The following is a 23,217-nucleotide window of genomic DNA, read 5'->3' as shown; positions in this document are numbered from 1 at the left end:
CAACATCAAGACATCCAGTGAATACATCAATTATGGGGGATGATTAGTTTCTCTTCTGTTCTTTCCAACCTCAGAAAGGATATTTTTTCTGTTACAAAAATACGATTCTTCTGTTTAATAATGCATGATGAATATCAGCGAGAGTTTAGGAAACAAAAAAGATGGGTTTTGGCATATTTGGGCATGTAAAGAAGATAAGAAAAGAGATATCATCTTGAGACTAATAAAGTAAATGTCAGACTTGATCAGGTTAGATTTTCTGTGTCCAGGATTATTTACTAACAAAACATCAAACAAGCTCATAAAGAGACTATGCATGTGTTTTTGCTTGTGAAAATGCAGAAATACCCTGATACCTTATGAAGGGAGAGAGAGAGAGAGAGAGAGAGAGAGAGAGAGAGAGTGTGTGTGTGTGTGTGTGTGTGTGTGTGTGTGTCTGAGAGAGAGAGACAGAGAGAGAGAGAGAGATTAGAGTCTGGAAGAGAAAAATTGTTTTTGAGGAGATAAACATTTAAATATTTGACTTGAAATTTTTGTTGTTCATTATGTTTGCCTTTTTATTGTGAATTCTTTTGTCCTGACCTAAAAATGCCCACTTATTTAGAATTTAGAATTTGTACATTGCTGAGGGGCTCATACTAGGAAAGGAATTGAGAATCTATGATGTATGGTTTTATTTATATCCAGGGCTTATTTTAAGGCATAAAGGAGAGGAGGAAATGGCAAATGGCAATCAGATGTACAAAGGTCTACAGCAGTGTGTAAATAGTATGAGTGTGAGAGTTTGCAAAACAGGCAGAAAAACAGTTCCTAAACTTGCATAGATCGAATTTCATTGACGTGTAAAAGTATACCTGCACAACAGTTAATTAATGAATCATAGTGCCAGCTTTATGTCAGTCATCTTGCCAATGTAAAAACATCACTTATGTTTAATTTGTGTCATATTTGAAAAGCATGTTTTGTAAATGTAAAAACTCAACAAATCTCAATACTTTTAACTAAAAATATTCCCCAGTCATTCTCTAATAATTGTTTTGTATCTCCATCATTTTACCATTCTTCCTTCATATAGTTCAGTAGAATTACTATCTCCTCAGCCAGGGGGAGTAAGGTGCATGAGCGGAGGTGGCCTTTAGAGTCCTTGTGGTCCAGGCTTAAACTCATCAGAATATTGTATCGTCTCTGGTTGCACACTGGGCAAGTGGTCAGAGTCAAGAAGATTCAATGGGGCTAATGTTGGTAATTCTTGCTAAGACTGTCTGAAATAACTCTTGAATTAGAGGAAATCTATTATATTAAGATAATTTAGAAACAATGATAATTTACTATTATACATCAATACTTACGGGCTGTTGTCAAAGCTGCAGTCTGAATTAAGAGCACTGCAGAAGATAAACTGAGTAATTGAGATAGAGATGGTTGGGGTTCGGGCTGCTTTTATTAAGATAGTGAGAAAAGGTGTCTCCGAAGAAGGGATATTCGACTTGCAATCAAGTGGGGAGTAGGTAGTAATGTAAAGGTATGACTGAGTAACGTCCCACACAGGAGAGGTAACAAGGACAGAAGCCATGAGAGAAAAAAACACTTTCCATGGTGAGTGGCCAGCAAGTGTGTCAGTATTACTGGAATACTGAGATTGAGTGAGTGAGGAAAGATGAGATCATCAGTGGGAGCTCCCCTGAAGGTGGGAGCTGGCCTGGAACTTACCACTAGGCTGTAGTGTCCTTCTGTTGAGCATAAACAATTTCACAGAGAACCAACATCAAACAAGGTCACTCTGTAACCATAAGTGAAGCTAGACAGAAACAAGACCATCCATAATTATGTCTGATCAAATATCATAAAAAGAATACTGTCCAGTTTACAAAAAAATGGCCCACATCCCTACTTCCTGGACAATATGCTGCTTCTCTGCTCATCACAGCTTTGCGCTGCCTCGTTGCTCCTGCCTCCTTGATAAGATTCATTCAGCTACTCTATTGTAGAACCAACCCTGACTTGCTAATAGCATCTGACCTAGAACAATGCCATGCTTCCTTAAAAAACTCTTCAAAATCCTGATGTAAGACAATATCCTATAATAAGTCCTTTCTAATACCTTATTGAGACGCTTCATAGCTTCTCATGGTATATTTTCCTATTTCAAAGAAACCATAAAATTAACTTTGTTCAAATACAGGCGGTTTTTGGCTAGACAGCATCAACAGGATCCTGATTGAAATAGGAGAGAGACTGAAAAGAAATGAAAGGCAACTGCAGTCTTCTTATGAAAGTGATGAGTATGCTTTGCTATTGTTTAGATAGCAAAAAGAAATTGATGATAGATAAATGTAGGTAGATAAATAAATTGGTAGATAATCTTTAAGAACATTACAGGTTCCCTTTCCTATATAGAAATATTTTTTACATCTATCTTGCATCATTATTACCTGCTGAGCTAAACAAACAAACAAACAAGAAACTTGGATGCCTCCCTCTTCTATCTCCCAGAGATTCTGATACAATTGTCTGAGAAGGGTCCTAGACATTCTAGTTTTCAAAAGCTGCCCAGGTGAATTCTAACGTGCAGCTAAAACTCAGATCCACTGCTCCAGAGGCAGATGATGATGTATTAAAGCTTAATTAGTCCCGTGCAAATTGTAATTTCCAAGCTTCTACAGTTTGGATAGCTAAGGGAGCAGTTATCAAGAGAAATAACAGTTTCCTATTTTGTCTATCGGGAGTAGAAACTAGAGCTCTGTGTGTAGTAAGTAGTGTAGTACTCTCTCTCCTGTGAGCAGAATGGCCTTGCAAACCGCTGCTTAATTAGGAAAATGTTTTCTTTCATCTGTGGGATGACTGTACTTCTTTTGAGAATTATTATTTGTCCCTAGGAACTGTGTTAATGATCTAATAGTTAAAAGCCGGATGCTTAGTAGAAGAAACCCAATTCATATCTCCGATTCATACCTGTAGGAAGAACTCAAAAGTTTTCTTATCTATCCTCATGTGTGAATTATATGTTTCATGTTTGTTCTTTCGTTTCCCCTCACTCTCATGCAAGACGTGCACTTCTCTAGCTTTGTGTGAGGTTGTTGTGAAGGCAAATTACTCATCTACATATCACAAGTACTGCCACCTCTGGGCTACATATTTAAAATAAGTTGATCAGCAACTTTGGTCTTACTGCCTTTTTCTTCCAAAATAGGGAATGACTGTGTTCACTTTATTTCTCCACACCCACAGTAATTTTGAAACACTTTTAGACTTTGGCGATGAGAAACATTATTGGGAGTGAACTTATCGCACCTCTATTTTACTTGCACCCTACCCATTAACTTATTAGTAAACCTTCTAATTCATTGGCCATTAAATCTTTTGCTAAGTCCTTCTTTCATCCTATGCTCTTTTTGTTAAGTGGTTGGTTATTCTTTTTTTTTTTTTTGAGACAGAGTCTCGCTCTATCACCCGGGCTGGAGTGCACCATCTCGGCTCACCACAAACTTTGCCTCCCGGGTTCACACCATTCTCTCGTCTCAGCCTCCCAAGTAGCTGGGACTACAGGCACACGCCACCACGCCTGGCCAATTTTTTTGTATTTTTAGTAGAGACGGGGTTTCACCGTGTTAGCCAGGATGGTCTCGATCTCCTGACCTCGTGATCCGCCCGCCTTGGCCTCCCAAAGTGCTGGGATTACAAGCGTGAGCCACCGCGCCTGGCCTGGTTATTCTTTAAAAAAAAAAAAAAAATCAAGAAATACATGTATATGAAATCTGCGAACATTATCTTCTTTACATGTATTCAAAATATATTATTCTGTTTGCCGTTGCTTTTGAAACGTTTTCTCATGTTTATGGTGGAGTTTTTTTGCCCGTTGTTTTTATATAGTCACAACAAGTAATATGTTTTTTCATTGTTTCTGTCTTTGGGTCAGCCCTTTACTAAACTAAAGTTATACAAATGCTAACAAACGTCTTTTTGTGTATGTGATTATATTGTTACTTTTAATCTTAGAAAATTTTATGCTAACTTAGAATTAAGTTAAGTGAACAATATAAAACTCCATTAGTCTGTGAATAATATTTATAACACATATAAAAAGGGGATAGATTGGAAATACATAACAATATATTTTATTTCAAAAATAAAAAGCAATGATAAATATCTCAAAAGAGCAAAGTGGGCTTAGAATATAAATAAGCAATTAGAAGAAAAACATTTATCCATTTAATTATTTATTCAGTAAATATGTATTAAATGTTCACTACCTGCCTTGCACTATTTTAGATTGTGAAATGCATAGTGGTATACACTCAGGTTCCCTGACTTAATAAAGTTTATTAAAAGTCAGTAACCTAGGTGTAAATCTTTAGGCATACCTAAATTCCATTATATCAAAATTATATCATCAATTGTATGCCAAATTTTTTCAAATGGAATTTGGGAATAAAAAGGAACAGCCCATAAAATGGTTGCCACTCAGTGGGAGCATATTTTGGTAAAGACTTCTTGGCCTGCAATTTGGTGATGTTATTCAACATAGTTTAAAGTCATTTGATTTTGAAAATGAATCACAGGAAATAAAATAAATTATATAACAACTATATAATACATTCATTAAATAACTTTCAGAAATATACCATGATATGTATTCATATAGATAGAAAAAGCAATTTAGTATACAGTATGACCTTAACACACATACATACACAGTTTCAGAACTAGAAAATAGCTCTGGAAAACCACATTGCTGTAGGATTATGACAAAAACCTATCTGGCATATGGCCTACCACTGGTGGAATTAGGGATTTGTTTCTTCATTAACTGTATAGTCTGTTGCTTTTTTTCTCAATAAATGTGTAATAAATAGCCAAAGTTGGAAAATGTATTTTCTTCATTTTTAAATTTGCTGTTTGTGTTTTGAAAAGCTAATTATATCTATTAAGGTAGGCAGGGTCACTGCTCATTAACAATCTAGAACTATCTAGGCAGCAAATTTATTCCATATAAATCCTTGATTTTTTCTGATACTTCGTTTTTATGGAAGAGTGATGATGACAAGGCTAAAATTAGTGAGTCATTCGGTAGTGTAACTTTGAATTATTAAACTAATGCATTAGTACTCACAGTGATTCTAAGCAGAGGTCTTTCAATGTCAAGAAAATCATATTGGATTCCTGTGGCATAATATTCAGAAATCTCTCAAATTATTTAATAATTTGTCTAACCTTGAATTCCAGAGTGATGGACATAACTATTTAAGACTACACTTTTGAAATCTGAATATTATCAAAATTAAAGAGTAGTATGTGTGCAGCAATAGACATACATAAAAATGAATGGTTCATTATTTTAAAAACTAGAGATTAATTTGATTCTGTCATAATATTACATTTTGAAGTTGTGAACTATGAGATTATTTAAAATTATAGTTGTTATCTAATATCTGATAGCTCAGTTTGCCTGTGCTGATTTAAAAAAAGAATGATATCTACATCAGAGAGAAAAAGAATTATCAAAGTTGATGAATGCCAGGCAGAAATCATGGGATATGTTTGCTATACTCTGCTTTATTTCTTTTTTTTTAACTTTTATTTTCATGGAGAATTGTTATCCCTTCTTCATGGCTCACCATTTCAGACATAGTCATGTAATGACATGAAATGGGTTGGAATGTGTCCAATGGTGTGCTTGCCTTTAAGGAATGTTAGTAGGTTTGATGATGTTTTGAATGTATGTTAATTGAAGTGCTGAAAATCCATCAACTCATTGATATGTACTCACTGAACTCTACTATTCATCCACATTGATATATGGAAATCTACATTTTTGGACTTTGTAGAAGACCAGGATTGTGGGTTTACTCAAAAGGTATTCCCACTTTTAATTTCCCTTGTCCATCTCCCACAATATACAGTATGGAAGACTGAGATACTGACTTTCTCATTTCTTTTTCTTCTGTACCCAGGGGTGATAATATGACCCAGTTCTGGACAATGATATTTTCTGGAGTTTCTAGAAAAATAATTTTTTCTGGTTATATACAGTCATCATCCATGCTTGGAAATAGCATGATGTGCGAGTTTGTGGAAGATATCTTGAAAAATTATGTGAAGGGAGACACATGAGGAATAAAGTCTATAAGGCTAAGGATGGCAGAGAGGCAAAATGGAGGAAACCTACACCGTTGAGAGCCCTACTGCACCATCAAACCATGTACAGCATTGCCTAACCCCAGACATTTTTATGCGATAAGAGTAAACTGTTTAAGCCAAAATTCATTTTTAGTACTTATATGTAAACACTGTCCTAATTGATAACCTTCCTTAACATTCACGTATTCAATAAATATTTGAGCATCTACTAGGAGCAAGGCAATTTGCTTGCTTCTATATGTGTTATGATTATTAATAGAACTTATTTCTAATTTTATGAATATTTAGACAAGTACATAGTAGTATTACAGAGGAGCAGACAGCAAAAATTGATACCTGCAAGCTGATGAGCACCCAGCTAGGTAGAGAGGGAGAAGGGAACATTCCAGGCAGAGGGGAGTACATGTTTAGGGTGAAGGTCCTGAACAGAAAGGAACTCTGCAAATGTTCAGAAGTAGGAAAATAAAAAGCAGTGTTGCTATTATAATCTAGTTTAAATGGCAAGACCACATTCGATAAGCACTAGGAAACAACTCAAATCGATGTATTCTTTTTTTTTTTTTTTTGAGACAGAGTCTCGCTGTGTTGCCCAGGCTGGAGTGCAGTGGCGCCATCTCCGCTCACCGCCTCCTGGGTTCATGCCATTCTCCGGCCTCAGCCTCCGAAGTAGCTGGGACTACCAGCGCCCGCCACCACGCCCGGCTAATTTTTTTGTATTTTTTAGTGAAGACAGGGTTTCACCATGTTAGCCAGGATGGTCTCGATCTCCCGACCTCGTGATCCGCCTGCCCCGGCCTCCCAAAGTGCTGGGATTACAGGCAAATCGATGTATTCTTAACATGAGTAACATAGAGAACTAGAAGAGAACTTGTGTTCTAAGTCATATTTTAGGTGGAAATAAACTCATATTTACCTTCCACTTTTAATAAGAATCTCTCAAGTAAAGAAAGGAAAAAAAAATTTATAAAAGCAGTGCTAATAGAAGAGGTAATATAAGTAGACAACAGAATAATACAATAAAGGTTATATAGGTCTATGCATCTAATGCTGATTTATATTAAACTTGTCTTTAACATAAATTTAAAATTTGTTTAAAATTTTTTTAAATTTTTACTATCCTTATGAGTTTTATAATTTTCTCGTGAAACTTCATTCCAATAGATTGGAGACTTGAAGAGATGAGTTTAACCTGCCAGTGAATACTATCTTGAATGTAACACAAACACAGAAGAGTACACTGATCGTAAGTATATAACTCAAAATTATCACAAAGTAAATATATTCATGTAATCACCACCCAGGTAAAATAATAGTAATAATAATTACAATACCCTAGAAATAGCTCTTGCGCTGTCCTTCAGTAACAAACCCTAACTCCTTTCCAGACTTCCCCTGATTTCAAACTTGAAGAAAATCACACAATATGATTTTTTTATTAGGTTGTAATTTTTTCCTCATCATGTTGTTTTATGTAGTAAAAGTTTATTCATTTTTCTTGCTGTGTAGTAGCCTAGAGATTGATATATAACAATTTATTTATCTATCCTACTGTTGACAGGCATTTCAATTGTTTCCAGTAATGGATTTTTACAGTTTTCAGTAACCAGCTATCATAAACAATGCTACTATTCATATTACTGTAAATATGTTTTTGTGCATGGATGCATGCATATCTTTTGGGTCATTGTACTAGGATTGTTGGGTTTAGGGACTGAATATCTTCAACTTAGTATAAACTACCAAACAAGTTTCCAAAATGCTTTTAAAATTTATCCTCCTACCAGGAGGATTTGAGATTTCTAGTTAGCCCATATCTTTGTTAACATTAGTATTGTTAAATCTTTTTCATTTTATCTACCCCGAGCTGCACTTAGTGATATCTTAGTATAATTTTAATTTGCATTTCTTTAAAGACTAATGAAGTTGAACATCTTTTCCTTTGACTTCTCTATTTGGATATATTCTTGTGTGAGGCTCCTGTTAAAATATTTTACCCATCTTTCTATGGTGGTGTCATTTTCTTAAAAATTGGTGGCTTTTTGTTTTTTTATCTTTCGAATAAGCCAATTTTTGATTATACATATTACAAATGTTTTCTTTCATCCCGTGGCATGTGTTTTCATTGTCTTTAATGGTGCTTTTGGAGAGCACCATTTCCAGTTTCAGGGGAATGTACCTTATAATCTTTTCTTTAAGGTTAGTGTGATTATGTACAAGCTTTAAAGTTGTTATTTAAAAAGATTTTGCTTATGTTAAATATAGAAAGGTATCCTCCCATTTTATCTTCTATAAACTTTATTTTACTCTTCATATTTAAATGTATGTCCTATTTGGAATTCATTTTGGGGTATGGTTGAGGTAGGGTTCAAAATTATTTTCCCATATGACGATCCAAGCCACCCAGAACCATTTATTGAATTTTACCACCCAATGTAAGTTGAAAAACAACCCAATATATGTTGTTACTATGCCACCTTCATCATAAATTCTGTGAAATATTTCTGAGGGTTCCATTAATGTGAATTTTTGTTGTCAATATTACTTCTTGGGGATGTCTTCATTCCTTTCATCATGACCACTTTCCTCACTCTATTCATAAGTTGGCATTCACTAAGTTGCTGTGGCTGAATATCTAGACTCAAACAGAAGCAGTGCCAACATTCCCACAGTTGGTCATTTCTTCTATAACTCCATTTACTGTCTGTTCAAATTTTACTTCCAGTCTTATCACTTCTTATTTCTTTGCTGTACCTTCATCTTTGTGGGCCAATTCTTTCCTTCAGTTATCTATTTTTATAAAATGTCACATAGGTTTATCACTGGAGGACAAGGAGATGATGCAACTGCACACTGCTTTGTGTGCATAAACTGAAAATTAGATACGCAGCGACCAATTGTCAACAGGCCTTCAAAGAAGCGATGTGTTTTGCACTGATTATGATGTGCAGCTATTTAAGCAGTGATTTGTGGACTAAAGAGCTATAGTAGCAAAGTTTGTACTTTATGTAATTACTCACAGTTAATACATTATGGTAAATGAAATTTGAACTGTCATGTTGGGAGAATGGCGTTATTTAACTAAACTGTAGTAACTGAAGTTTGTGCATATTAAAGCAATGCAAAATAAGGATTGCATCAATGTTTTATGGCCATGTTGTTAGATAAATTCACATTTGCTAAAAGAAAAACTTCCTGGAAGATTGACCTTTTCATCATCAAAAAAGGTAATCTTCATTAATGCTTTATTTTGTAATGTCTACTTTAGATAAAATAAACTTTTTATGTTATTGTTTGTATTGTACATCTTTTTACTTTTTTAAATTCTTTTTTTTTTTTTTTGACTGAGTTTCGCTCTTGTCACCCGTACTGGAGTGCAATGGCACGATCTCAGCTCACTGCAACCTCCGCCTCCCAGGTTCAAGCAATTCTCCTGCCTCAGCCTCCTGAGTAGCTGGGATTACAGGCGCCCGCCACCATGCCCAGCTAATTCTTGTATTTTTAGTAAGACAGGGTTTCACTATGTTGGCCAGGCTGGTCTTGAAATCCTGACCTCAGGTGATCCACCTGCCTCCGCCTCCCAAAGTGCCGGGATTACAGGTGTGAACCACCGTGCCCGGCCCTCTAAATTCTTATACTTCAGGTATGTCTCTTGTAAACAGAATGTAGTAGAAATTATTCCTTTAATCTGATATGACAACCTTTGTTTCCTATTTGAGATATTGACTTTATTGTTATGTACTATGATTACTGAACTATTCTAGTTTATACATTCTCACCCATTCTATGTTTATTTTGCTTTATTTTACTTTTATTGTTTAAGAATTTTTAACATTAAACATTCTGTTTTCCTTTTACTGATTAGTTATGTTCTTTTAGTAGTTTTATCAGAGATTATATAATGGATCTGTGTCTTTTCAATGTCCAATATAAATTAGGATGTCATTTCACAAACAATTAAAGGGCCCTTAATTCCATTAACACCAATTACTCAAATCTTGACTTTTGTGCTATTTTTTTGCTGAGTGTTTTTATACCCTGTATGTTTAAACCCACAAGGCATTAGTATAACTGTTTTTGTATAGTGTGTATCCACTTATAATTACTCTATATATTCAAACTTTTTATTACCCTTTCTTTTCTTTCATCTTTTAAAAGTCACAACGGATTCATATGAGGTCATTTTCCTTTAGCCTGAAGGACTTTCTCATTATGACTTTTAATACTGTCTTCTGATTTCTTTCAGCTTTGGTTTTGGTACAATGCCTTAATTTCATTTTTGTTTTAAATCTATTCATGATAGGATAGATTGTGATAGTTATCAGACATTTAAAAACTCAATATAATTGCTAAAATAACAATTTTCAGTAGATGGCTGGAATAATTGTTGAAGAGCTTTTTCAGAATGTATGGCAATAAACTGATAGAGATCCAGCAATTCTGCTTCTAGGTTTTTACCCAAAAGAATTGAAATCAGGGAATTAATCTGCATTTGTATAACCATGTTCATAGTAGTATTACTCATAATAGCCAAAAATGGAAGCAAATCAAGTGTCCGTGGATAGATGAATAGATAAACAAAATGTAGTGTCTATATACAATGCAATAGTGTTCAGCCTTAAAAAGGAAGGCATTCTGACACATACTTAATGTGCATGACCTGTGAAAGCATTATGGTAAGTGAAATAAGCTATCACAAAAGTACAACTATTTTATGATTTCACTTATATGAGATACTTGAGTAGTCAAAATCATAAAAACAGAAAGTAGAATGGTAGTTGTCAGGGCCTGGCAGGATAGGGGGAATAGGGCATTACTGTTTAGTGGATATAAAGTTTCAGTTTGGAAAGATTAAACAGTTCTGGAGATGGGTGATGGTAATTACAGTACAAAATGTAAATGTACTTAATGTAAAGTGGTAAATTTTGTTATGTATATTTTGCCACACTTGAAAAAAAAATTGTGAGCTGGCCACAGTGGCTCATGCCTGTAATCCCAGCACTTTGAGAGGCCAAGGCAGATGGATTGCTTGAGCTCAGGACTTCAAGACCAGCCTGGGCAACATGGCAAGACTCTGTCTCTATAAAAAATATAAAACTTAGCTGGGCATCGTGATGCATGCCTGTAGCCCTAACGACAGGGGAGACTGAGGTGGGAGGATCGCTTGAGCCGTAGTGAGCTGTGATGGCACCACTACACTCTAGCCTGGGGGACAGAGCAAGACTTGTCTAAAAAAGAAAAAGGGAAAAGAAAATAGTGATACATACTAGTAGGAAAACCGTTAAGAGAGAAATACTCAAATAAATTTATTTTTGAAAATAAATTTTAGAAGAAAATTACATGAATGGAAGAAAATAATTGAAGAAATAAGAAATAAAATTTTCCAGAACTGAGGAAAGACTACTTGCTAATAATAATGAATTTAAAGAAACACGTCCAAATATGTCATGAAAAATTTACAAAGAAACAGGATCAGGTTGACATTGGACAGGGATTCTGAAACCTAGAATTCGATGAAGCAAAGACTTCCTATTTTTGAAAGTGTTGCACCTAGAAATTTGTTTTTGTTTTTAGTACTTTTATTTTTAAATGTGCAATAAATTCACTCATTCTCTTTGTAAACATTTGAATGGTATTTACAAAATCTCGACATGCTTCTGTTAACATGCTAAAATACATTGTGCATACCAGAAAGGTATGATATGGTTTCTGCCTTCAAGAACTTACAGCCAAATTTGAAAGACTAGATTTTATTGATTGATTTATTATTATTTTTTATTATACTTTAAGTTTTAGGGTACATGTGCACAACGTGCAGGTTTGTTACATATGTATACATGTGCCATGTTGGTGTGCTGCAACCATTAACTTGTCATTTAACATTAGGTATATCTCCTAATGCTATCCCTCCCCCCTCCCCCCACCCCACAACAGGCCGCGGTGTATGATGTTCCCCTTCCTGTGTCCACATGTTCTCATTGTTCAATTCCCACCTATGAGTGAGAACATGTGGTGTTTGATTTTTTTGTCCTTGTGATAGTTTGCTGAGAATGATGGTTTCCAGCTTCATCCATGTCCCTACAAAGGACATGAACTCATCATTTTTTATGGCCGCATAGTATTCCATGGTGTATATGTGCCACATTTTCTTAATCCAGTCTATCATTGTTGGACATTTGGGTTGGTTCCAAGTCTTTGCTATTGTGAATAGTGCCACAATAAACATACATGTGCATGTGTCTTTATAGTAGCATGATTTATATTCCTTTGGGTACATACCCAATAATGGGATGGCTGGGTCAAATGGTATTTCTAGTTCTAGATCCCTGAGGAATCGCCACACTGACTTCCACAATGGTTGAACTAGTTTCCAGTCCCACCAACAGTGTAAAAGTGTTCCTATTTCTCCACATCCTCTCCAGCATCTGTTGTTTCCTGACTTTTTAATGATCGCTATTCTAACTGGTGTGAGATGGTATCTCATTGTGGTTTTGATTTGCATTCCTCTGATGGCCAGTGATGATGAGCATGTTTTCATGTGTCTTTTGGCTGCATAAATGTCTTCTTTTGAGAAGTGTCTGTTCATATCCTTTGCCCACTTTTTGATGGGGTTGTTTGTTTTTTTCTTGTAAATTTGTTTGAGTTCCTTGTAGATTCTGGATATTAGCCCTTTGTCAGATGAGTAGATTGCCAAAATTTTCTCCCATTCTGTAGGTTGCCTGTTTACTCTGATGGTAGTTTCTTTTGCTGTGCAGAAGTTCTTTAGTTTAATTAGATCCCATTTGTCAATTTTGTCTTTTGTTGCCATTGCTTTTGGTGTTTTAGACATGAAGTCCTTGCCCATGCCTATGTCCTGAATGGTGTTGCCTAGGTTTTCTTCTAGGGTTTTTATGGTTTTAGGTCTAACATGTAAGTCTTTAACCATCTTGAATTAATTTTTGTATAAGGTGTAAGGAAGGGATCCAGTTTCAGCTTTCTACATATGGCTAGCCAGTTTTCCCAGCACCATTTATTAAATAAGGAATCCTTTCCCCATTGCTTGTTTTTCTCAGGTTTGTTAAAGATCAGATAGTTGTAGATATGTGGCATTATTTCTGAGGGCTCTGTTCTGTTCCATTGTTCTATATCTCTGTTTTGGTACCAGTACCATGCTATTTTGGTGACTGTAGCCTTGTAGTATAGTTTGAAGTCAGGTAGCGTGATGCCTCCAGCTTTGTTCTTTTGGCTTAGGATTGACTTGGCAAAGTGGGCTCTTTTTTGGTTCCATATGAACTTTAAGGTAGTTTTTTCCAATTCTGTGAAGAAAGTCATTGGTAGCTTGATGGGGATGGCATTGAATCTATAAATTACCTTGGGCAGTATGGCCATTTTCACGATATTGATTCTTCCTACCCATGAGCATGGAATGTTCTTCCATTTGTTTGTATTCTCTTTTATTTCATTGAGCAGTGGTTTGTAGTTCTCCTTTAAGAGGTCCTTCACATCCCTTATAAGTTGGATTCCTAGGTATTTTATTCTCTTTGAGGCAATTGTGAATGGGAGTTCACTCATGATTTGGCTCTCTGTTTGTCTGTTATTGGTGTATAAGAATGCTTGTGATTTCTGCACATTGATTTTGTATCCTGAGACTTTGCTGAAGTTGCTTATCAGCTTAAGGAGATTTTGAGCTGAGATGATGGGGTTTTCTAGATATGCACTCATGTCATCTGCAAACAGGGACAATTTGACTTCCTCTTTTCCTAATTGAATACCCTTTATTTCCTTCTCCTGCCTGATTGTCCTGGCCAGAACTTCCAACATTTCGTTGAATAGGAGTGGTGAGAGAGGGCATCCCTATCTTGTGCCGGTTTTCAAAGATAATGCTTCTAGATTTTGCCCATTAAGTATGATATTGGCTGTGGGTTTGTTATAGATAGCTCTTATTATTTTGAGATACGTACCATCAATACCTAATTTATTGAGAGTTTTTAGCATGAAGGGTTGTTGAATTTTTTCAAAGGCCTTTTCTGCATCTATTGAGATAATCATGTGGTTTTTGTCATTGGTTCTGTTTATATGCTGGATTACGTTTATTGATTTCATATGTTGAACCAGCCTTATTTTTTTGAGATGTTGTTTCACTCTTGTCGCCCAGGCTGGAGTGCAGTGGCACGATCTCGGCTCACTGCAACCTCTGCCTCCCAGGTTCAAGTGATTCTCCTGCCTCAGCCTCCTGAGTACCTGGGATTATAGGTGCCTGCCATCATGCTTGGCTAATTTTTGTATTTTTAGTAGAAACGGGATTTCACCATGTTGGCCAGCCTGGTCTTAAACTCCTGACCTCAGGTGATCGGCCTGCCTCATCCTCCCAAAGTGCTGGGATTACAGGCATGAGCCACCACACCTGGCCTTTTTTTTTTTTTTTTTTGTAGACAGTCTCCCTTTTTCACTCAGGCTGGAGTGCAGTGACCTAATCTTGGTTCACTGCAACCTCAGCCTCCAGGGTTCAAGCAATTCTTGCACCTCAGCCTCCTGAGTAGCTGGGATTACAGGCGTGAGCCACCACGCCTGGCTAATTTTTGTACTTTTATTAGATACGAGGTTTCACCATGTTGGCCAGGCTGGTCTTGAACTCCTGACTTCAAGTGAGCCACTTGCCTCGGCCTCCTAAAGTGCTGAGATTATAGGTGCAAGCCATTGCACCCCACCTGTAATCTTTTACCTACTGAAATTGTAAGGGCAAGATTCAAATTTTTAGATACAGAATTATAGAAATTTTACCTCCTAGCAGTCTTACTGGGGAAAACAAAAACAAAAACAAAAAAACAACTATATGATCTTGGATCACAAAAAAACTAAAATGCAATCTACCAAGGAAGAGGTCAGAAAAATAATGGTGTTTACTCCAAGATAGCAAAGACATCTGGGCCAGGCTGATGCCTGTAATTCCAGCACTTTGGGAGGTGAGCGGATCACTTGAGTCCATGCGTTTGAGACCAGCCTGGCCAACATGGTGAAACCCAGTCTTCACTAAAAATACAAAATTAGCTGGTTGTGTTGGCATGTGCCGGTAGTCCCATCTGCTTGGGAGGCTGAGGCAGGAGAATTGCTTGAACCCGGGAGGTGGAGGTTGCAGTGAGCTGAGATTGTGCCACTGCACTCCAGCCTGGGCAACAAGGTGAGACTCTGTCTCAAATAAATAAATAAATAAATAAATAAATAAATAAATAAATAATAAATAAAAGATAACAAATAAATCCAAGAGGTACTTGGATTTCTTCATAAGCACCAAGACTTATGAAGAGGTCTCCACACACTAAATTGTTCAACAGATAGCACAAACATGTGAATGAGAAAGGACAAGTGTATTTCTCTGATGAATAAACGAGAGAAAGGTCGTAGTCTAAATAGAAGGCAAGCAAAATGTAGTTTGACTCAGATAATTTTATGGATTGTGTTTGATCTTAATCCTTGGAAGATTATCTTTTTATTGTTAGAAGGTTGGTGACTTTAGATGATAGCATCTTATGTATGGATTCAACCATAATTCGCTTTGTGGAAATATTTTTATTGTTGTAAGACTGCAAATGTCACTTACTGGTTTTCAGTTTTAGAACCAAGAAGAGCATGGAAAAATCATAGTTACATAGAAAAGCAAATACAACTTTCGCAATAATAAAAGCAAACCTATTTGAGAGATTTTGAGAGAGAAAGATCAAGAGAAGAAAGGAATGGGGGAAATTATAGGGTTGCTACCTTATTGAGCAGGTGGAGATAATATCTAAAATTGTTGGATCAAGACATAAATGTTTTGGTAATTTATTAAAACTATTTATCTATCTATATCTAAATCTATATCTATAATATTGAGGTAAGAGGCAGGACTGGGACACCAGACCAAATTGAGGACTAGCTAAAATAGCTCTGGGGTGGAAATAGCTTTCCATAAGACATGTCTACTAGTGTGCCATGTCAGTTTACCATTTCCTTGGCAACATCTGGAAGTTACTTCCTCTTTCCATGGCAATGACCCGATGACCTGGAAGTTATCATCTTCATCGTAGACATTTCTGCATAAACCACTCCTTACTTTGCATATAATTAAAAGTGAGTATAAGTATGAGTGCAGAACTGCCTCTAAGCTGCTATTCTGGACACATCGCCTATGAGGGATCCCTGCTCACAAGGAGCAGCACCTCTGCTCCTGCTGTGCATTGCCGCTTCAATAAAAGTTGCTGTTTAACACCACCAGCTCGCCCTCGAATTCTTTTCTAGATGAATCCAAGAACTCTCCGAAGCTAAGCCTCAATTATGGGGCTTGCCTGTCCTGCATCAATATTATCATCATCATCTATCTAAAATTTTAGAAAGGTAGAAGGTCGTGTATAGGACAGATTTTCCATTATTCACAGCATGGTGTCAATAGAGATTGTTTACTTATAAGAAATCAAGCTATATGTGAAAAATCATATTGCAAAAGGAAAAGTAAGCCTCAAGACAGCCATAACAAGAATAATCCAAAGTGTTACCTTGAGGGTACACAAGGGTAGAACATTTGGCTGCAAAGTGGTACCGCTAAAGCATGTGAAGGGAGTGGATTTCGAACAGAGGTTATAATTTTATAACTTGATGTTTTAATATGATATAAAATTGTTATCAGTTTAATACAATTTATTTTAGGGTTTAAAAGGTAAATTTTTAATAACAGTTATGACAAGGGAAAAAATAGAAGCAGAAATATGCATGAAAAAATTAGGTTCAAAAGACTCATCATTTGCAATAATTGTTTTTGACCAAAAAAAACAACACTTATGCTCAAGGTGATATTTTTCAGTGAAAGAACTATTTGCAAGACATTCATTTTCTTCTCATTAATTCTGCCTCCCAATTAACTTGTAATTTTGTGTTCTAGGAAAGGTACTGAAGTTAAGTGTTTTGTTTTTTTTTAAGTATCAGGAGATGCAAAACCGCAAAAGAGAGACGTTATGTGTTAGTTCTTTTTATTTCACTTCCTTCTTTTCACATAGCAAGCAAACGATCCGGAAAAAAAAAATAACTAAATAAACTTCATATGGAATAAAAAGCAGAATTTTGTTTACTAGTTAAAGGAGAAATAACACTCTTCGTTGAGACCCATAAAGGTAAATTTTGTTTCTGTCAGAATCCTCTGCTTTCTGAATTTTTCCATTTGTCCAAAGTAAAATAGCTTAAATGTTTGGAGAAGCACCCTCCTTAAGAACTACACTATGATTTTTAATATTAAAAATATTCAGCTTATCGAGAATTATTTGCCTAGTAATCGGCTAGGAAAAACTATTTTTTAATAAAATTATTTTAAATGTCATTATGCATTGTTTTTCTGGTACATAAAACATAATATAAAATTGTGCATTTAAGGAAGTAGAATACTAAGCTCTTCAGAAAAATTTTATAGAAATCATACAAAAATACCATGTGCTTCCCAAGAAATGTAAAGTGAAATGGCATTGTCTTTAGTTTTCTGTTCTTCATGCTCCTTTTTTTTTTATTCTTGTCTAGATTCCTTTAACCTAAACTTGTTTTATCCTTCTCAAAAATTCTTAAGGTTTTAGTCACATAATTTTAGTTTTGAATTTGAGAATAATTTGTTTTTTGGTAACGCCTGCTACATTTGCAGTAAAAAAGTTACTAAGTTTGTTTTAATTTAAACTACCCCCGAAAACTGCCAATTAATCATTAATATATCCATCTGATACCTATTTTACTGCAGTGAAAAAGTATTGATGATCTTGTACAAGAGTGTAGTCTACCTTCCCCTCCCTCCATCACTTTTAATTCAGATCCTATTTTCTCCCTCTCTCCAATCTATTATTGTCATTACTGAAGCCTCCTTGCTGAGTCTTGAAAAGGCTAAACAAAGCACATTAACATTTCCTGTGCTTGGGAACTTTGCTCCAGATTCTCATGTGCCTCACTCCCCATTTCTTTCCTTCATCAGAGAGACTTTCCCCATCACCCTTCTCACATTGCTCCTACCCCACCAGGACCAATTCACTGAGCCCTGCTTCCCTCTGTCTTCCTTAAATTGCTTTAATTTTCTTTGCAACACATATCCTCTGGCCTTGTACATTTTATTTGTTTTATATGCTGTTACTTTCCTCCTACCAGCATGTTAACACCTGGAGGGTAGATGGCTACGTTCGGTTCACTGCTTTTTGAGATGGCTAAAAGCAACATGATAAAGGATCCTCAGTTTCCCTGTTGCCTCTTCTACCCTACTGTTTTCCCTCCCCTCCCTCCTTTCTTTTTTACACCAATGATCACAAGCAAGTGTCGAGAAAAGAGGAATCAGGGCAAGTCTGGGTCACAGACAACAATAACTTCTTGAGCGAAAACCACAAAAACACATAATTGACCATCCTCTAGTCCATAAAAACAATGACCTTGCATTAATCTGGATGTTACCTGGATTCCCCTTGATATGCCACAGTTCCTCAATGCTGTTAACCTCTATTCAAGTCACTGAAATAATTTTCTTTTGATATCTTGCTCCTTGAAGAGTGTCAGATATATAATAGGAGCTCAATAAATATCTGTTAAAAAGTATTTGTTTATATCCTTCCTGATGGAATCACAATGTCCATACCATTTGAAGCAAACTTTTTACTGCCTATCTAATTTCATTTCATTAAATTTTTCTCTCCTATGGCATACTTTTAATAGTTATATATTCTACTTATGAACATAAAATTTCTTCATCCAGTTTCTCTTAGATGTTATTGCTGTTATGAATAATCGCTGCTGTGAATTGCATGTAGCTGAAATTTTGACCTCACCCTTGGCATCCCTTCATGAGGCCTAAACTCCTCTAGATCACACCACTGTGTGTATGTGTGTGTCCATACTGTCTCCTAAAGCAGTTGAGATTAGTAGGTATTAGCTATAAAGCTGTACAGCTTATAAATAGCAACTTGAAATTTTGCTACTACATTTAGTTTAGTATTTAAGAGTATGATAGGCATATTACTACCTATTTCAAACATGATTACTGGGAAAGATACATTTTCCTGGCTGAACTAGAGACTGTTGAACAATTCCGCAAACTGTTCTGTGCCATTAAATTGATCCAAGATCTGCCCAGTGTGGTGAGAAAATAATCCACAACTCCCCTTGACTCTTTTTCTTGTGACCTTCCCACTTTTTTCATATACTTCTATCCATAATGTGTTATCTGTTTCTTTGTTAATAAAAAATATGCACTTTTAGCTTATTTCTGGAGTTAAAATGCTAGTTCTTAAGAAAACAGTATTTCTCTTTGGGAATAAATTTCTAGGAGTGTAATACTGGGTCAAGGAGCGTGATTTGGATAAATGTCAACAAACTGACTTTCAACTGAGTGTCTGAATTTATTCTCCCACATTTATGTTATATGGTGCCATCCTCCCTCACTTTGATAAACAGTGTTTATCATTCTTTTTCACATTTTCTAATGAAATTTCCTTCTTATCGTAATTTTTATTTGATTACTTTTGAGATGGAACACTTTTATACATGCTTGCTGGGCATTTTTCAGTCTTTCAGAAATTGTCTGTTCAATCTGTAGATAATTTGCTTTTGGTTTTTAGTTTGTTCTACTTAAGGAATGTGTTGCAAATATTTTGTGGCATGTTGCCTGCCTTTGATGTTTTTGGTATTTTTTTTTTTTTTACCTAGACAATATTTAAACTTTATTTATGTCAAATCTGGCTGTTTACTTTGGGATTTCCCTTTCCCACCTGACCCCCAGCTTGGGTATAGGTTTAGGCTAGCTTCCTCCATCTTTCGCTTGCACATTGTACTAGTCCGCTTGGGCTGCCATAACAAAATGCCACCAACTGGATGGATTAAGCAGCAGAAGTTTATATTCCCACAGTTGTGGAGGATGATAGTTCCAAACTGAGGTACCTGTAGGGCTGGTTTCTGGTGAGACTGCTCTTCCTGGTTTGCAGAGACTGCCTCCTTGCTGTGATATCATATGGTCTTTCCTCCGTGTGCACAGAGATAAGGATCTCTGGTGTTTCTTCCTTTTCTTATGAAGACACCAGATTAAGGTCCACCCATATGGCCTCATTTAACCTTAAGTAAAGCTAAGGCTTTAAAGGCCCTACCTCCAAATACATCACATTAGGGTTAGGGCTTCTATATGATTCAATCCAAAGCACACATACATCCATCTGTATATTCTAATGGCAGTTTTGGCTTCAATATCTTAAATTTCAATATTTAATCTACCTGGGGATTGATTCTTTTTTGCAGTGCCTTAGTTAAGAAGTTACTTTTGTTTTGTCCCAGTGTCTGTAGCTGAACAACCCAGAATTTCTTTACTGTTATAAAAGTCATCTAAATTATTAACTTTTCTAGCATAACTAAATTTTCTCTTTCTCATGTATTCATCTATTTCTTACCTTTCTTTTACTTAATTGATCTGTTGACTCCTGTAGAAGTACTACCTCATTTTAGTTATTATTGTGGTGTAGCTCATAAAAGTATTTCTCATTATTTTTTTCAAACATTTCTTGATTTTTACTATTCTCATTCCTTTGTTGGTCCAGATGAACACTTGAATTTAATTAGGTTCCCTTACTTGCATTACGATTAAACATTACTTTTATTTTTGAAAAGCAATCCATTCTTATTATCGAAATATAAGCAAAAAAAGAAGATGAAGAAAGCAGAAGAAATATATCTTCCTTAACCTATCAATCTCTATGTATCTATCCACACATCTACCTACTTATCTTCCTAAATAGAATTTTTGTTGAAAACCATCATATATAATTTTTTGTAATCCTAAATATCTCAAAATGAGAGTCACTTGTGACAACTGACTCAGTCCACAGTGAAACTGCATACATCTCAAAGTGATAAACATATGTATAACGGACTGAGGTGTTAACACCTACTATGGCCAGGTACTCCCGTGACCCCACCACAGAAAGTGAAGCCAAAAGGTGGCTGAGGTACACCATGGACACTCCTGTGAAGGGACATAAAAACAGCAAAGAAACTGACCATGGTGAGACACCTGCAGGAGCTCTGCCCCTGAAAACTCTGAGGCCTCCTCTTAATATGGGCTGTGTTTTCCAGAGAAATCTAAAACTGCTTGGTCTCCCAAGTTACTCACCATGTTTCTTTCTTCTTTTCTCTTATCCTGTGTGTGTGTGTTGAATGTATTTGCATGGTTATCAGTCTGTGAAAGCCTGGCAATAAACTGTGAATTTGAAAGCATTTAAATGGCCACTGAGTCATTTTGAAACTTCTTAGCTTTTGGTCAAAGTTAGCACAATTAGGTTGATTCAAACCTGACTGGATGCCCCTCCCCGACCCACTGCCTCCAAGAAAGAACACTCTAGGGCTGGATGGCTTTACTGTTTAATTTTACGAATATTTAAGGAGGAATTAATATCAATTCAATAGATATTTCTTCAAAAAATAGAAGAAATGGGAAGGCTTCTTAGTTTATATTGTGAGGCCAGATTTACTGTAATACCTAACTCAGACAAAAACATTTAAGCAATTAAATCCACAGGATGAGCTCGCTTAAACCTAAATGAAAAAATTTCAACAAAATATCAGCTAATACAACCTAGCAAGATATAAAAAGGATAATATATCACTAAAATGTGAAATTTATCCCAGGAATGCAAAGCTAGTATAACATTGAGAAATCACTCAGTGTATTTCATCATCTCAACAGACCAAAACAAAGGAAGCTGTATGATCATCTGAAGAGATACGGAAAGAGCCTTCAACAAAATTCAACATCTACTTATGATAAAAATCCTCAGTAAACTAAGTATAGAAGGCTACTTCCTCAATCTGATAAGGGCATGTATGAAAACCCTACAGCTACCATCATACTGAATGCTGAAAAACTAAATTATTTTACAATAAGAATGGAAAAGAGAAATGAGTTCCTCTCTTATCCTCCTACTGGACACCTTTACTAAGCTCTTGGCCAGTGTAAGAAGGCAAAATGAGTAAATAAATAAGTGGATACTGACTGTAAAAGAAGGAGTAAAACACCCATTCATGGACATGATCGTGTACATAGAAAACCCCAAAGAGTCTCACAAAAACTCCTGGAACCAAAAAGTGAGTCTAGCTATGTCACAATACATAAGGCCAACAATAAAAAATCAAGTGTATTTCTCTGTACAAACAATGCCTAATTGGATATTGAAATACAAAAACAGTATCAATAGAATAAGGCCAATACTTTTAAGTCTGTCATAATATGAGCAGCATGTGCATGCTGAAAATTATAAAACACTGATGAGGCCGGGCGCGGTGGCTCACGCCTGTAATCCCAGCACTTTGGGAGGCCGAGGCGGGCGGATCACGAGGTCAGGAGATCGAGACCATCCTGGCTAACACGGTGAAACCCCGTCTCTACTAAAAATACAAAAAATTAGCCGGGCGTGGTAGCGGGCGCCTGTAGTCCCAGCTACTCGGGAGGCTGAGGCAGGAGAATGGCGTGAACCCGGGAGGCGGAGCTTGCAGTGAGCCGAGATCGCGCCACTGCACTCCAGCCTGGGCGACAGAGCGAGACTCCGTCTCAAAAAATAAATAAATAAATAAAACACTGATGAAAAAATGAAATAAAGATTTTGTAAATAGAAAAATATACTGTGTTTATTAATTGGTACACTTAATATTGCTAAAATGTCAGTTCTTTCCATATTAACCTATAAAGTTAACAGAATCCAATCAAAATCACAGAAAACTATTTTATAGATAATGACAAGCTGATTTTAAAATCTATATAAAAAGACAAAAGAACTGAAATACTTTTGAACAAGAAGAACAAGATCAGAAGGCTAACTATATGTAATTTCAAAACTTACTATAAAACTACAGCAATCAAAACTGGTATGTTTGAAGAAATAGTCACATAGATTAATAAAAGAGAACAGTAAGCACGGAGTAAGACCCATATGCATTGTATCAGATAATGTTTGGCAAAATTGCAAAGATAAAGGATAGTCAAACAAATGGTGCTAGAACATTAAAAGAAAAGTTGAACTTTGCTCTTTAACTTCAAACATTAAACAATAATCAACTCAAATTGAATCATAAATCTAA

The 23,217-nt window shown here is 35.9% G+C and overlaps 1 protein-coding gene across 5 annotated transcripts in view; it reads left to right on the top strand.

Annotated features, from left to right (window-relative positions):
• LOC129143146 (uncharacterized) overlaps positions 1 to 23,217 on the top strand; it is a 676,792-nt gene that overhangs the window by 241,140 nt on the left and 412,435 nt on the right. For all 5 annotated transcript variants that reach the window (XR_010149088.1, XM_054677979.1, XM_054677978.1 and 2 more), the window contains one exon: positions 7,300 to 7,381. The gene's annotated coding sequence lies outside the window, so the exon portion shown is untranslated. The remainder of the gene's footprint in view (positions 1 to 7,299; positions 7,382 to 23,217) is intronic.

Source organism: Pan troglodytes, chromosome 12 (genome assembly GCF_028858775.2).
Source record: "Pan troglodytes isolate AG18354 chromosome 12, NHGRI_mPanTro3-v2.0_pri, whole genome shotgun sequence".
Classification (NCBI taxonomy): Eukaryota; Metazoa; Chordata; class Mammalia; order Primates; family Hominidae; genus Pan; species Pan troglodytes.
This window is presented reverse-complemented; position numbering and strand designations above follow the sequence as displayed.